General features: G+C 35.6%; 1 pseudogene; it reads right to left on the bottom strand.

Annotated features, from left to right (window-relative positions):
* Nucleotides 1-56: 56 nt before the first annotated feature.
* Nucleotides 57-15820, bottom strand: part of LOC127094812 (probable LRR receptor-like serine/threonine-protein kinase At1g53430) — a 114326-nt pseudogene continuing 98562 nt past the window's right edge.

The following is a 15820-nucleotide window of genomic DNA, read 5'->3' as shown; positions in this document are numbered from 1 at the left end:
TGGTGACGATGAACGATTCTTTGATAAAAGCTGATTTCGTTAATGGGTTTACAGTGCTAGGTCCCAACAATTCTAGTGCTAATGTGAGTATTGTCCTCCTCATCAAGCTTGGCCAAACCAAAATCAGATATCTTTGGGTCAAGATTGGTATCAAGCAATACATTAGTGGCCTTGATGTCCCTGTGAACAAACTTCAGTCTTGACTCTTCATGGAGGTATGCCAAACCTCTAGCAATACCAACACAAATCTTCTGCCTTGTTGACCAATCTAATTTAATTTGGTGTTCCTCTGGACCAAATAAAGCACACGCTAAACTATTGTTTTCCAAGTATTCATATATCAGCAACAACTGATCTCCCTCCACACAGAAACCATAGAGTTTAACAAGATAAGGGTTTTGCAAAGCAGAAATCATGCCTATCTCATATAAAAACTCACGATTCCCTTGCTTTGATTTAGAAGAAAGTTGCTTCACTGCTATTAATGTTCCATTGGGTAAACACCCCTTGTACACGGGACCAAACCCTCCTTCTCCAATCTTATTGGAAACATCAAAGTTATTTGTGGCTGCTTTGATTTGTCTTAAGGTAAATAAACCTGTTTGTAGGCCTAAACTCTCCAGCTCTGTTAATTAAAGTAAAAGAAAGATCAAAGATCTCTTGAACTAAGAAAATTAAACATGGACACTCTGCATTGACAATCCATTTTCCTCATACTTGCTCCAGGTTCCATAACATGATATACTAACAAAAGTATGTTCTTATACTTGCTCGGTTACACAACTTGCACAAGTTTACTTTGTATCACTTGAATAACTCATGTGTTAGCAAAAAGTTTGATAATAATGGCAACAAAAGAAATTCATTTGTAATCACCTCTTGCTAATGAGTTTTTCTTTCCAAAACACCCTTTCCACCAAAGTATACCAAATACTAGAATCATAATAATTGTTGCTGCAACCACAATTCCAACTATAGCTCCAGTAGATATTCTTCCAGGTGGAGAGTCAGATTCCACTGAGATAGCCGATATAAGAGGACCATATACTGATTTATTCGGTACAGCCTGTGTTCCTTTTCCAGCCCAATAAAAACGGATCTCCAAAGTATTACTAGAAACAAACATCTTTGAACTGTTTTATGATTTCCTTACCAACTCCTCCTGCTTCTTGTGCAATATTGAAGTCCTTTTGCATCTGCTTTCCCTGAATGTAAATATCAAATACACGCCTTCCAAGACTACCATAAGTTTCATGGTCTGTGAACATTATTTCAGCAAAATGCAAATTTACTGTGTAGCTTCCATTTGCCAGGAAAAATCCATAATAAGTCAAAGAAATAGGAGAAATACGTGCGGGATAAAAGTTTTTCCAAGTAGATCACTTTCCATGAATACACCAGTGGTGCTAAACGCCCAATTTCCTGTTGAACTGGCACGGAATCTCGCTGGTCCAGCTGAATCTGAATCACCGTCATAATTTTTTCCGTTGACTATTGCTTGATTTCCACCACAATTTATATAAAAGGAGTATGAGGGTTTGGTACATTTCAAGCTCAAACACGAAACTGCTTCTATATCATTACGTGTCCATGAGGTAGAAAACAAGTTCACCCTGTCATCTTGACATATCTGACTCCCCCGGTTGATGCTAAGGTTATTGTATGAAAGATCTACGTAGGCATTCTTTCTCCAAATAGGAGGCACATTCAAGTAATTGCGAGAGAGGTCAATAATTTGAAGATGACGCAACCTGGTCAGTTCTGGTGGGAGAGTGTCGGGTAGATTTTGCCCTTTCAAAATTATCGAAACAACATGACAGAAGTTGTCACCAGCAACAGAGCAGTCACATGTGACATTGTTTTCTAAGGTTTTGGGTATGGGACGGGATGCATGCAAATGAACCTTAGGCCAAGGGCCAAACAAAAATAAAAATGGAGAAAAATTCGGGATCAAAATCGGGGTATGACACCTGCTCAAGTAGAACAAGACCATCGTAGGTCAGGCAGGATACGTCACCTACCTGAGAGATATGGATATCTCATAACTGATCAAGGGGATGTATTACTCATGGATCAAGATGAGCCTGTGACCTACCAAGAGGCCATAACTGGTCCCGAGTCTGAGAAGTGGCTAGAAGCCATGAAATCTGAAATGGATTCCATGTACACAAACCAAGTTTGGACCTTGGTTGAGCCTCCTGTAGGAGTTAACCCTATAGGATGCAAGTGGCTCTTCAAAAAGAAGACTTTCATGGATGGTAAGGTACATACCTATAAGGCAAGGCTGGTTGCAAAAGGATATAAACAAATTCATGGGGTTGACTATGATGAAACCTTTTCACCAGTTGCAATGCTTAAATTTGTTCGGATTTTACTTGCTATCGCTGCATATCATGATTATGAAATATGGCAGATGGATGTCAAAACTGCTTTCCTTAATGGGAATCTTCTTGAGGATGTGTACATGACACAACCTGAAGGATTTGACATACCAGAAGAAGCCCAAAAGATATGTAAGTTACAAAGATCAATCTATGGATTGAAGCAAGCTTCTAAAAGATGGAATCTTCGTTTTTATGAAACAATAAAACAATATGGATTCATCAAGAACGAAGATGAGCCTTGTGTCTACAAGAAGGTTAGTGGGAGCATGATCGTGTACCTAGTATTATATGTAGATGACATATTACTCATTGGAAACGATGTCCCTACCCTGCAACAAGTAAAGTCTTGGTTGGGGAAATGATTTTCTATGAAGGACCTAGGTGAAGCAGCCTATATATTAGGAATCAAAATCTATAGAGATAGATCACAAAAACTGCTTGGCCTAAGTCAAAGTACATACATAGACAAAGTGCTGAGACGCTTTAATATGCATGATTCCAAGAAAGGATTCATACCTATGTAACATGGCCTGTGTCTATCAAAAACACAATCCCCTTCAATTAAGGAAGAAAGGGATTGCATGAATAAGATTCCATATGCATCTGTAATAGGATCTGTCATGTATGCCATGTTATGTACTCGACCAGATGTCTCGTATGCTTTAAGTGCAACGAGTAGGTACCAATCTGATCCTGGTGATGCTCATTGGGTAGCTGTCAAGAATATCCTTAAGTATTTGAGAAGGACTAAGGACTCATTTTTAATATATGGAGGTCAGGAAGAGCTGGCTGTAGTTGGATACACCGATGCTAGCTTCCAGGCAGATAAGGATGACTTTAGATCGCAATCTGGTTATGTGTTTTGCTTAAACGGTGGCGCTGTGAGCTGGAAAAGTTCAAAGCAAGATACAGTTGCTGATTCTACAACCGAGGCCGAGTATATTGCTGCCTCAAGTGCAGCAAAGGAAGCTGTTTAGATCAAAAAGTTCATTAGTGAACTTGACATAGTTCCTAGCATTATGGATCCCATTGGTCTCTATTGTGATAACAATGGTGCCATCGCACAAGCTAAGGAGTCTAGATCTCACCAACGATCCAAACACATACTTAGGCGTTATCACCTCATTTGAGAGATAGTATATAGAGGAGATGTGAAAATATGCAAAGTACCTACACTTGACAATATTGCTGACCCACTAACAAAGCCGCTTGCGCAGCAGAAGCATGATGGCCATACTAGATCTATGGGCATTAGGGGTATGTCTGATTGGCTCTAGTGATAGTGGGAGATTGTTGGTGTAAGCCCTAGAGGCCAATACTTTTGGTACTTGTATTGAATTATTTATTAATAATAAAAAGGCTTTTTCTTTATTATGTTTGCTTCATAAAGTCCCTAGAATAACTAGTCCGTTTAATGTATCAAGTGTGACTTGATCATGAGATCACATTAAACATAAGGACACTATTCTTAAAGTATCCGTAGTCGAGCTTTATTGTGAAGTGGGATAACATTAAAGCATTAAGACTATTATGTATATAGACTGATGATCACATCTCATGGATCATGGATAAAGAGTTATCAAGTCTTAAACATAGGTATCAATATTAAGGGTAATATTTATACTGGATTGACCCGCTATGAGAATACTATATAGAATGTTATGTAAAGTGTCATAAGTTATTCTCGTGGTGATAATGGTGTATACCACCCTTCGACCTGAAAGCACTATGGACCCTAGATGTAGAGTCGAGTGCTTTATTGCTGATCAAACATTGTCCGTAACTGGATAACCATAAAGACAGTTGATGGGTACTCCACGAAGCACGCTGAGGGACATGAGTGACCTAGATGGAATTTTCCCATCCTGCGTAACAGGATAAATGTCTTTGGGCCCAATATTGAACTGGACAAGGATGACACGGTCTATGCCTTGTGTTCAATATAGACATAAGGGCAAAAGGGTAATTATACACATAAGTATTATCACAGAAGGATTTGTCAGATCACATGACATTTTTGTGTCTTGGGTAGTAGTGATGTGTTGCTAGATACCGCTCACTGTTTATTATGTTAAATACGTGATTTAATATAATTGCCAATGCTGCGAAAACCTACAGGGTCACACACAAAGGACGGGTTGATGAGAGATAGAGTAACTAAGGAACACCGTAAGGTACGGTGCACTTAAGTGAATTGTAAAACATCGTAAGGTACGATGTACTTAAGTAGAATACGAAATATGATAAGGTACCACACGCTTAAGTGAATTTGGCATATTATAAGATATGGGCCAAATACACTTAAGTGGGCTTTTTAGCTTGAAGCTCACACAAGTGGTTCTATAAATAGAACTCTTGTGCAGAAGCATTAATTGCGGTTGCATTTTCGTTTTCTATTTCTCTCTCTCTCTCTCTCTCTGTCACACTCAAAGCCTTCATTCATAATAGCTAGCCCTGAGATTGAAGGAATCCGTTCGTGTGGACTGAGTAGAGGCGTTGTCATCATTCAGCGTTCGTGATCGCTCCGTAGATCTGCATCAAAGGTTTCAACCGTCACAAGAGGTAACTTTTCTATCACTGATCATGCCCGTTCGTAAGGATCTCTAAAGGAGAAATTTTAAATTCCGCTGCGTTTTGGATCACCCTTCTCCTTCAGAATACTCAACCAAACATCCATTGATAATAAGGGCTTTACAACATTTATGAGGGAGCTCTCCAACTTGGATTAAATCAATAAGTATGCCACTAACCCCTAATAATTGGAAAGTTTTACACTCAACATATCATGGAATGGTAGAATTATATCTCAACCAAAGATAACTCAAATCTAAATGCTTTATTTTGAAAAGTTTAAAAGGAAAAAGGCACAAAATGGCCAAAATGAGGTTTTAGTTTTTTTTTCTTTTTGAAAATAAGGTCAATATGATTAAGTCTATTCATAAGTTTGATTAAGAAAATGTTTTGAACATCAATGGCGTAAGGCCAAGGTTTCTACTCATTAAAACAAGTCTAAGTTGAAAAACACAAGCAAAAAAGTTTTGAAAATGAGAAAGAGATTTTGAAATTAAAGAAGAAGGAGAGATAAAGGTACTATCCTAGACAAGATTTAAAAGTTTATAGTTTAAAAGATCTAACCCATGGCAAACATCCACAAGACAATAATGTCAAATAGAAACCCATTTACTTTGGATTGTCAAGCAAGCAACAAAGCCATAATCATCTACGAAATTAATAAGAAGACCAATGGTATCAAATAAAGATAACCAAACATCCAAGCAAGCACTCCAAAGAAAGCAATTTTCAATGTCCTTTAGATGTATCAGATGAACAATCCCTTGAAACATACTCAAAGAGAGAACATCAAATAATATCAATAAGATCAAAATAACAACTTAGACACAGAGAAAGAGTGTATCAAATAAACCCAAGGGAGTCTCTCTAGCTTGTATCAGATGAATGACATTAGGCAAGAAATGGTCTCAAATTAATGGCATTGGCCAAGTTCTTCCATAGTTCAGGGGTGTTGCCTACTCTAAGTCCATAGGTCTAAATCAAGTCACAGACAGAGGTCCAACAGTCCACCAATGTGTTTTTTAGGGTTTTTGTTTTTATTAAGTGTTTTAAAGTCCTAAAATCACAAACAAAACAGTATCACAAACGCAAATATATCACAAGCACAAAATATAATGGCTCAAGTGAGCGAAGTGAAAATGATTGAAACATAAACAATTTGCATGAATGTAAATGACAATGAATGATAAAGTGCAAGAATTTAAATTGCATTAAAGTAAATGACACTAACATAAAATCAATATAAAGAGATGTTAATGAGTGTTAGTGGAAGAAGAAAAGATTGTTTTAGTCATTTTTTGGAGAATACTCAACCATCCACTCACAAGCATAAAGATATGAAGATATACATCATTCATGAGAAGGGCTCCAACTTGGATAAAATCAAAAAGTATGCCACTAGCTCTCATAAATGGAAAAGGAGTAAAATCTTCACACAATACCATGAGGAATAAGAGACTTACAATCTCATTTACAAAAATACAATTGCCTTCGGGATAAATTTAGCGCTATGTTAAGAAATCCTAATTGGACTTATGTAGAAGTCACAACTATCTAAGACCGATCATTAATAATATTAGTGTTAATGCATGCTAGAGACAAGGTATAAAGACCAAGCTCCTAAATCATACCACACACCAAATACGATGGGATAAACCTATCTCAATCAAGCTCATGTTGATTCATCTGACATAAGGTCGTTGATGAATCATCTAGCGTTTGATCTATGAGAAGTCATTGGTCAATAAATGATTGGGGAAGAAATGGGATGAATATAGAGATATGAGGTGAAAAGGATACCAAATTGACCAAGGGATGAAACTCACTTGATCAATACCATTCATTCATCTTGAGGGATGAAGTTCAAACTTCATTAACCACCTAAATCCAATGGTATTGACCAAATCAAGGTCCAATTCAACCAAGACCAAGGCCAAACAGAAGTTGAGTCAACACAAAGTCAATACAATAGCTCAACAAAATATTAAAGCAACTAAAACAATTTAAAACAATTTTTAAAATGAAGAAAATGAATTTTTAAAGGTCAAAAATCTAAAACCCCTTCAAATCACCAAAGAAATGGCCAAGGGATTTATCATAGGTCAAAAAAGGTCAAAGGACCATTGACTAATCTTTTTTCCATTTTTCAAAAGTCATAAGTATTTAAAAATCAATTAAAACAAATCAAAAATCACAAAATTCACTAAAAATATCAAACTCCATCCAAAAGTTAATTTTAAATAAAAAATAGGAAGAGGAAATTATCTGTGAATCTTTGGTGTTGGTCCCATATTTTTTGGATTAAAAATAAAATTATAATAAATTTTGGAAGAAAATGCTAATTAAAAAAACAATTTGGAAAATAAAATAAATCAGAAAAACACACAGGCTATAAGGTCTCCCTCATTAATTGAGGTGACAGATATGATGGTCACGCACACACATTCCACCAATGCTTCAGTCAACACATGTACATGCTTGGTAATTAAAAGGAATGGATCTGATTAAAATACGGGATGAAGATTTGAGGGTGGAGGACAAGCCAACACACCACCGGAGCCCTAGCTCCAGTCATCTTCTCCAGCGAGTCTCGCGAGACTGGTCAGACAAAAAAGGTTCTAAAAATGGATGGATTGTATACCATTTTAAAGAGAAAAATTCAAGGAGTTCGAATATGACCTCCAATTCTTCCAACTCTCACTCTATATTCAGCAAAATGGAGTTGAAATTTGAGGTGTCAAACTTGAGTTGCTTCGGTTCAACCTCAAAATAGCTCAAGAAGATTGCCTACATTGGTAGGACTTCATCCATCCACAAATTAAGCCAAGATATTAAGAAATGAGAGAGAATCAAAGAAGATAAGTTTGAGAAAAATCACCTTTTGTCAGATGCTTTGGAGCTCGATTCTTGATGCAATTCTACTTGGTTGCTCTTCCTCTTGCTTCACAAATAGAAATTAAACAAGAGCTTGATTTCAAATAAATCTTCAAGGATTATTTAGAGTGAGGCTATGGGATTGATTGGAAAAGCTTGGGAAAGGGTCTCCTCTCAATCTGAGGCAATGCACTTCAATTTATAGGCAAAGCATTTAATTTCCACACCATTCAAAGTTTGAACCAAAAATAGAAATTCCATGGTGAATGCGTGCATGGGCGTCTATTCAGGCCCAAATGGTGATTGCAATCCACTTCAATTAGTGTAAAAATGCTAATGAAGTCATCACATGAAGCCATGCAAAGTTTTATATCAATTGGAGTTCAAGAGTTGCTAAATCAAGCCATGAAAAGAACCTATGTGCAAGTCCTCCAATTCTCATCCAAATGAAGTGATCTTGGGCTCTTTGGAAAGATATCATTATGAGAAACAACATTGATGTTAGGACTTTTTCCATTTTAAATTTGGAACATGGTGAATTCTGACCTTGAAGTTGGAAGAATCAAACATACTTAGAAATTTTCTAAGTTAAAAGTCAAATGAACCATTTTTCCACCTTGAATAACTTTTGATGGGAGCTTTAAATGACTTTGGTTCCTTATAAAAAGTTGTATATATTTAAATTATATTCAATTTAATCACAAATTTGACACCATTTGGAGCTTGCATGATGGAGTTAGGGATTTTAGAAGTTGAGAAAAGTTGCTTGTTCAATGATGATGACCAAAATGGACCTATAATGTTTCCTCAGGGTACATGATTTTGCAAATAGAATTTGATCTTTCTAAAAGAATAAAAGTTGAAGAAGACATATTAAATATAATCATGACACTTGGATCATATTCATATCATAAAAATTTAGGAAGATATGGTTCTTGGAAGTTGACCTTCTATCTAGGGCACAAACAAAATGACCTATAATCTTTCACCATAAAAAATGACTTTACAAGAAAACTTAGCTCTTTATGACAACATAAAAGATGTTTGTAATGTTATATAGAGTATCCTTGCTCTTAGAATAATTTTTATATGACAAAAATTGTAGGATATAGGGTCTAGGAAACCCTAGATTTGACCAATTGACTTTTCTGGTCAACCTCCTTGAACCAACTTACACACTTGAAGTTACTTTGATCTCAGAGGCTCATGGAGGATTATATATGCTTATGATGATGTAAAATGAAGTATACCATGATATCTTTGACCAAATGTTGAAGAAACTTGCTGAGGAAGGCACACAAGATACCCAGATGAATTAAGGCTTCCTTGAAAAACAAGCTTCAAACTCTTGATGAATTCTTAATCAAAATGACAAATAAAGAACATGGGGATCCATATATGATACTTAGAACCAAAGTGGACCTTTTCTTGCTTGATCTCTTACACCGAGGGTCTCAAACCCTAGTTGTGAGCTTGATGAGGCACAAATGGACACACACATTACCTACAAAAGAAACAAAGCTACACTAGACATATTTTTATATTTTGGTTAGTTAAACAAAGAAAATAAAGTATGATACAAAAACAAATGCTTGGTTATCTCTCCTCTAATGCAAACCCAATGAATTCTAGGTGAGGAGAATACCAAAGTGTGATCCTAATGCCAATGCAAAGCTATGAGATGGCATAAGGGATCTTAGGGGTCAAAATTGGGGTCTTACAGTTGCCCCTATTTAAGGTCATTCTTTCCGGGGATATGAAGGTTACAATCTTCATATCAACGCGGTAGAATGGACTTATATAACAAGGATAAGAAACAAATTTTGGTCCCTAAGAGACCTTATGATACATATGATATGAATGCAAAAATAATCTTTGTGGGGGATATATGCCACAAAGGAAAAGAATCCGGAAGAGACTGGAAGTTCACAGGAGCGTAATGCATTCCATAAGGAAAACTCACTGAGGGGACAAAGACTATGGGGATAAAAATATATGCGTAGGCCAGGCTACGACTTAAAAACTGCTGGAGACACGAGGGAATTTCCATGAAAATAAATCAATGGAAAGACTTGGACTGGGAAAAAAGAATCTGCATGTATCAGGATACAACCAACACAGCAAGAAACATCCACTAGGGAAGGGAGTAAATCAGAACGATGCTGAAATACCCAAATGTTCAAAAGGAAATTCGATTTCACAAGGAAATACGAATCTGAACTAAACTGGGGAAGTCAAACTTCAACACAGGTGTAAAAGAGATATATTATCTACCGCCTGTTACTGGGTAGGATGATAATACACTTGGGCAGAGGGACATCCGTTACCATTTACTGGGTAAACATATCAAGGATCACTCACTGAGGAAAATGAGGAATATCCATTACCGGTTACTAGGTAAGAAGAGCCTACCGGGGAAAAGAAAAAGTAGGATTTACAACTACCCGTTACTGGGTAGAAGACCGAACATAGGATTTATATCTATCTGTTACTGGGTAGAAGGTCCAAGGAAGAATATCCGTTACTGGTTATGGTAGACATATCAAGGATAAACTGTCGGGAAGAGTTACCAACTACCAATTACTAGGCAACTTAACAAAAGTGATCAACTACAAAGAAAGAGTTATACTACCGGTTACTATGCAATATACTCAAAAGATAGGATTTATAATAATCTATTATTGGGTAGAAGACCAAACATAGGATTTACAACTACCTGCTACTGGGTGGAAGACCAAAGGAAGAATATCCATTACCGGTTAAGGTAAACATATCAAGGATAAACTGTCGGGAAGAATCACCAACTACCAGTTACTGGGTAACTTAACAAAAGTGATCAAGCACAAAGAAAGAGTTATACTACTAGTTACTGGGCAATATACTCAAAATATAGGATTTATAACTACCAGTTAAAGGGTTGAAGACCAAACATAGGATTTATGTCTACCTGTTACTGGGTAGAAGACCAAAGGAAGAATATTCGTTACTAGTTACGGTAAGTATATAAAGGATAGACTGTCGGGGAAAAATTCATGGAGAATTTCTTGTTAACTACCAGTTACTGGGTAGATGACATAAAAATGACTAGCTGGAAAGAAAGATAAACAATTACCAGTTACTGGGTAATTGTACAATGATAAGCTGCTGGCGAAAAGATAACCCGCTGGGAAAATGAAAGCGAATTTGTTGGGGAAATCAAAAAAGTAAATTACCTTTTACCGGTTACTGGGTAAATTAACACAAGTAAAGTAATCAACATCATGAAGGGTATTACCAGTTACTGGGTAATAAACTCTCGGTGGACCCGAAGGATCTATCTGGGTAATGTAGCGGTAAATTCATGATCATCAAGCTATCAATAAGCTTAACATCAATAAAACTAAAGTCACCACTGTGCTTTTATTATTTCCAAAGGAAAAGGGAAAAGTACGAACAAAACCCAAAGATAAGAAGTTTTCAAATCAAAACTAATAAAATGCCAGAGATTATAGGTAAGGGGGTTGGTTACACAGAGAGAAGGTGTTAGCACCAAAAGTGTCCTAGGTACTCCTAGGGAGCCCTTTTTTATGTGTGTATGTGTTTTGATATAAAAGATGTTTGAGAAAAATAGAGTGTGGGGATGAGAGAAGAATTCATTGATTATATTTTTTTGTTTGACAAGACCTTCAGACTTGTGCCTACGTACCAACATAAAACTGAGGGATCAAAACCTCATAGTTCGTGGTATCAATTTAAAATGAGTGGATTTCTTTTAATCAAAATTTAAGTTAAAAGAGGCACAAAGGGCCCAAGAGTTTGAATGGGTGTTAGTTCTTTTTGTATTTTGAAATTTTAAGTCAATATGATTAGATTTATTTACAAGTTTAATTTAAGAAAATGAGTTAAAAAATGCAATGGCATAAGGCCAAAGTTTCTATTTGAAATAGGTCTAAGTTTGAAATCACAAGCAAAGATGGTTTTTAAAAAGGGGAAGCGATTTTTTTGAAATTTAAGAAGTGGGAGGAGATGAAGAGACTAATCCTAAGCATAAAAATTAAAAGTTCAGAGTTGAAAAGATCTGACCAATGGGCTGCAATCCAACAGACAAGAATGTCATATAGAAAACCAACTTTCCCTTTGGACTTTAAATCAAGCAATAATCAGCAAGCAATTAGCAATATTAGACATCATGAAGATCAAGGCATTAAATAAAGATGGCCACATCCAAGCAAGCAAATCCCATAGTTAGCAGTCTTCTTTGTCTTCTCATGTATCAGATGAAATACTCCTCGATTAACTCAAAATAATACATTAGACACAAGATCAAAATAACAGTGGCATCAAGACCATGTAGCAGATAAGTTCAAGTGGATCCCAATACTTGCATCAGATGAAGGCTCAAATCATAATAACTTGGTCTCTCAAATGTTGGCATTGTCCAAGTCCTTTTGCATATGGAGTGTTTCCTAATCCTAAGTCCAAAAGTTCATATCAAACCCAACAGTCCACACAAACATTTTTTACGGTTTTTGTTGTTTATTAAGTATTTTAAGGTCCTAAGACCACAAGCACAATCAAAATACATAAGCAAATATATACAATCATAATATATGGCTCAAATGAGCAAAGTGAAAATGGCATAAACATAAACAAGTTAAATGATATGAAAATGACAATGAATGTTAAATGACTTATAATTAAATTGCTTAAAAATAAATGACTTGAAAGTAAAACAATATTAGTAAGAATTAGTCAAATGTTAGTCAAGGTTAATTATATGTTAGTGGTATTTTGCTTTTCAACTGATTAAGTCATTCTTTGGAGAACACTCAACCATCTATTCACAAGCATGGATCCTTGAACCAAGACATATTCCAAAGGAAGGAAAAAAGGCCAAGTTTCCACACAATACCATGAAAGATGGGAGACTTACAATCTCACTTACTAGAATGCTACGCCTTTAGGGTCAAATTTAGCTCTATGTTAAGCAATCGTAATTGGACTTATGTAGAAGTCACAACTATCTGAGGTCAGACAATAAAAATTTAGGTGCTAATGCATGTTAGAGATTTGGTATAATAAACCAAACTCCTAAAATATACCACACACTAAAAGAAAATATCAAAAGGATGGACCTATCTCATCCATATTTGTATTGGTTCATCTAACACAAGGTTCTTGATGAACCAATTAGCCTAAGAATATTGAGATTTCATTGGTCAATGAAAGGGATGGGAAAGAATGGGAATAAATATGAAGAGGGAAGGGAGATGAGAGAAACACAAATTGGTCATAGGAGGAATTTTATCAAATTAAAATCATTCATTCATTTTGGATGATGAAATGTACATTTCATAAATCCCCTAAATCCAATTATTTTAACCCAACAAAATTCAAATCAACCTTGACCAAGGCCCAAACAAATAGTCAAACATCACAAGACCATAAAAATGGCTCAACATAATTTTTAAACAATTAATCAATTAAAAGTTAAATAAAAAATGCATTTAAATTCAAATTAATTTGGTCAAAACCTAAAATCTCTTCAAAACACTAAATAAATGACCAAGAGATTTATCCTAGGTCAAACAAGGTCCAAGGACCTTAGACAATTTTTTTATGATTTTTGAAAAGTCAGAAGTTTTTTTAAACAATTAAAAATATGCACAAAAACATTTAATTCATTAACAATATCAAAATTAATCCAAAAAATAATTTTAATTCAGAAAATAAAAGAGAAAAATATTTAAAGATTTTTGGTGAAAGTCCCATATTTTTTGGATTACAAATGAAATTAATATGAATTAAACAAAATAAATGGATTAAATGAAAAATCAGAAAATACAAAAAAACAAGGGCCATCAGATCTCCCTCATCAATTGAGGTGGCAGATCTGATAGCCACACGCGCGCGTTTTATCATGTTCCTTGGTCAATGCGTTGTACGTGTGGTAATCACAATGAACGCTTAAGATTAAAACATTTGAATCAGATCAGATGGCCTGGGCTTTGCCAACGCACCATTGGAGCCCTAGCTTCGGCCATCTTCTCCGATGATCACCACCAATCTGTTTCAACCTCAACTTCATGAAAAAAGGAAAATGAATACACTAACTTGAAGAAAAATTGCCCAGGAGCACGAATCTGACCTCCATTTCTTCCAATTCCAAGTATATTAAAAGATACATGGATTTGAAATTTGAGGTTCATGATCTGAGTTGCTCCGATTTAACCTCAAAGCAACTCAATCTTGTTGCCTACATTGGTAGGACTTCAGCAAACCAAAAATCACAAAGAATGATGAAGAATTAAGACAAAATCAAAGAGATAAAGTTTCTGAAATTTCACCTTCGAGTTGCTTCAAATTCACTTGATCTTGATCTGGATTGGCTTGATTCCTCTTCCTCTTGCTTGCAGTGATCAATTGAGATGAAAAAGGCAATGAATTCTTGGAGTTTGAATATCAAAATAGAAGGTGAAATTCAAACTCAATTTCAATTGAAATCTTTAAGAATTCTATGGAATGGAGGGTTTGGATTGTTCTGGTAAAGCTTGGGCAAGGTGTTGATCAAGTTCTGAGCTCATTGCACTTGTATTTATAACCAATTCATATGCTTCCCACACATTTCCTTTTGAAATACCAAAATAGCAACTTTGCATCATGAGCTTGCATGGGCGTGTAAAAAGCATAAAGAATCATTGGAAAAGGTCCAAAATTATGCACAAGTCATGCTGAAAGCAATACATTAAGCCATGCAATGTGGAATGGAAATTGGTCATGAGAATCTTCCAAATGGTACCATGCATTGCACCCATGCGCAAGTCCTTCAATATTGATACAAATGAGATGATCTTGGAATTTTTAGAAAGGTTAGATCAAGGGAAACAACTTTCATGTTGAACACTTTTCAATTTGAAGCTTGGATCATGATGAATTTTGAGGTGGAAGTTTGGAAAATCAAACATAAATGAAAATTTTCTAAGTACCAAGTCAAATGTTTACTTCTTCCACCTTGAATAACCTTTGTTATGGACTTCAAATGGAAAAACTTCCTTCATAAAAGTTGTAGCTCTTTCAAACCTATTCAATTTTGTAATAAATTTGACCTCATTTTGATTTGGCATGAAGGAGTTATGTATTTTAGAAGTTGAGGAAAATCACTTGTTCAATTGTAATGGCCCAAAATGACCTATAATGTTTCCTCTTGGAACATGTATTTCCAAGTTGAATTTGAACTTCCTCCAAACATAAAGTTTGAATAGGACATCTTTAATTTGATAATGGAATTTGAATTGCTTTCATCTCATGAACAATGCGCAAGTTATGGTATTGGGAAGTTGACCTCCGAACTAGGGTTCAGACAAAATGACCTATAATCTTTCACCATAAAAAATGACTTTCGAAGCAAAACTAGCTCTATACTTAAACATGAAAGTTGTTTGGAATGTCATTATGAGTAACGTGGCTCTTTGAATCATTTTCATATGACAAAATGTGTAGGAGATAGGGTCTAGGGAACCCCAGTTTTGACTAGTTGACTTTCTCTGGTCAACCACCATGAACCATCTTGCTAGCTTGATATTATCTTGATTTTTGGGACTCATGGAGGATCATATATGTATAATATGATTTAATATGAAGCATCACTTGGAATATTTGATCAATTGATGAGGAAACTTGTTGAAGAAGTCACACAAGATACCCAGGTGAGTTAGGGTTTCCAAGGCAAACGAGCTTCAAACTCTTGATGATTTCTTGATCAAAATGATATGTGAAGACCCTTGGGATCCATATATGATGTCTAGAATCAATTTAAACAATCTCTTGATTAGTCTCCTTGCATTGAGGGTCTCAAACCCTATGTATGAGCTTGATGAGGCATTGGTGGATGCACGCACTACCTATAAAAGCAACAAACTATACATTGACATATTTTTGGTATTTTGGTTAGTAAATAATGAAAAACAAAGTATGATACAATCAAATGTTCTTGGTGATCTTTTCCAATGCAA

The sequence above is a fragment of the Lathyrus oleraceus genome, chromosome 6, assembly GCF_024323335.1.
Source record: "Lathyrus oleraceus cultivar Zhongwan6 chromosome 6, CAAS_Psat_ZW6_1.0, whole genome shotgun sequence".
Classification (NCBI taxonomy): domain Eukaryota; kingdom Viridiplantae; phylum Streptophyta; class Magnoliopsida; order Fabales; family Fabaceae; genus Lathyrus; species Lathyrus oleraceus.
Note: the sequence above shows the minus strand (reverse complement) of the source record. Positions and strands in the feature narration are given on the sequence as shown.